Here is a 1672-nt window from a genome sequence, read left to right on the forward strand (position 1 = left end):
TTTTTTCAATTCACACAACACTAGTTCTACCCAACATGGGAATTTGTGTTTAGTCTTTTTAACTCAATTTCCACACATGTTCCAACAATCCCCCACTAGAATTTAAAAAATGGTTTCAGAAATAACGTCAAAGACGTCTCCATAAGATTTGCTAGTAAACAAAGGTGTCGCCTACAACTTGAACCTTTGCATAGCGGATAATATTCCGATTAACAAGAGTTGCTTACAGCATTCAAGGTGTCGCCTACAACTTGAATTGAAAAAAGTGGAAGTCCCACATCGGATGGAACACACACATTAGTAGTGTTTATATAGTGGGGGTGTACCTCTAATTAATGGGAGTACATAATTATGTGAACGAAGTAAACACTATAGAAAAAATATATATATTGATATATATTTTATTATTTGGAAATGATAAATTAAATAATTAATTTAATCATTATTAGAAAGTGTTTTCTTAGTATTAATATATATTTTATTATTTGGAAATGATAAATTAAATAATTAATTTAATCATTATTAGAAAGTGTTTTCTTAGTCCCCAAATTTCGCTAAAATATTATTTGGAAATGATAAATTAAATAATTAATTTAATCATTATTAGAAAGTGTTTTCTTAGTCAGAAAGTGTTTTCTTAGTCCCCAAGTTTCGCTAAAATATTTTGGAACGCAATCTAGAATATTTTGGAATATAACCTGAAATATTTTGGTAGGCAATCTAATATATTTTAGTACTTGATCTGAAATATATTTTTGTACTTAATATATATTTCGGTACTCAATTGAGATATTTTTGTATTAGAACTAATATGTGAATAACTTAATCAAAAAGTAATATATTACTTGTTCCCAAAGTTTCTCATATTATTTGTTCCCAAAGTTTCTCACTTATTAGTTGTGAATTTTCCCTATAAATAGAGATCTCACATAGTGCATTCCACACACAAAAGAGTTTCATTGAGTTGTCGGGAACTCTTTCTCTCTTCTCCCTTTCTTGACTTGTGTTGACGAGTCTTTCTTTTCTTCATCTCTTTTTTCTGTCCCGTCGGAATTAAGAGTGTTCTTAAGACCATAGTCCCTTTTCGGTTTAATGTCCCTTCGGAATTAAGAATGGTCTTAAAAACATAGTCCCTTCGGTAATATACGTCCCTTCGGAATAAAGAGTACTTTTAAGATCATAGTCCCTATTTGGAATAACAATGTCCCGTCGGAATCAAGGATGATCTTAACCGTATATAAATATTATAACAATATTGAGGAGAAATGGTGGTAACACCATATTTGAGTGGTCATAGTACCATATTGATAGTTTGAAGAACTTAAAGGTTAGAATGGTGGAAACACCATATTTGAGTGGTCTCAGCACCATAATAGAATGGTAATAATATCATATTAAAGTGGTTTCAGTATTAAAAGAGTGGTCTTAGTACCATATTGAAGGTGTAAATCTCGAACGGTTTTCTATAGTGCAGTAGTTAACCGCACAGTTGTAGCTGGGCTTGTTTTATCCTGGAGGCGACGTGGTTGATAGTCTGTCTTGCACAATTTTGGGCAGTGCCACGAAACGTCTTAAAGAGAGCGAGCTGGTCGTGACTCAACCTAGTAACAACTTCGGTAGATAATAGAATTTGGAAATCCAAATACAACAGTTTAGAAATCCAAAGACAATA

The 1672-nt window shown here is 32.0% G+C and overlaps 1 protein-coding gene across 1 annotated transcript in view; it reads left to right on the forward strand.

Moving 5' to 3' along the window:
- Positions 1-1672, forward strand: part of LOC146926944 (putative disease resistance protein RGA1) — a 38657-nt gene that overhangs the window by 21930 nt on the left and 15055 nt on the right. The gene's annotated exons all lie outside the window — the stretch shown is intronic.

This window comes from Medicago sativa, chromosome 4 (genome assembly GCF_051527215.1).
Source record: "Medicago sativa cultivar Bolivia chromosome 4, Bolivia_mono, whole genome shotgun sequence".
NCBI classification, from domain to species: domain Eukaryota; kingdom Viridiplantae; phylum Streptophyta; class Magnoliopsida; order Fabales; family Fabaceae; genus Medicago; species Medicago sativa.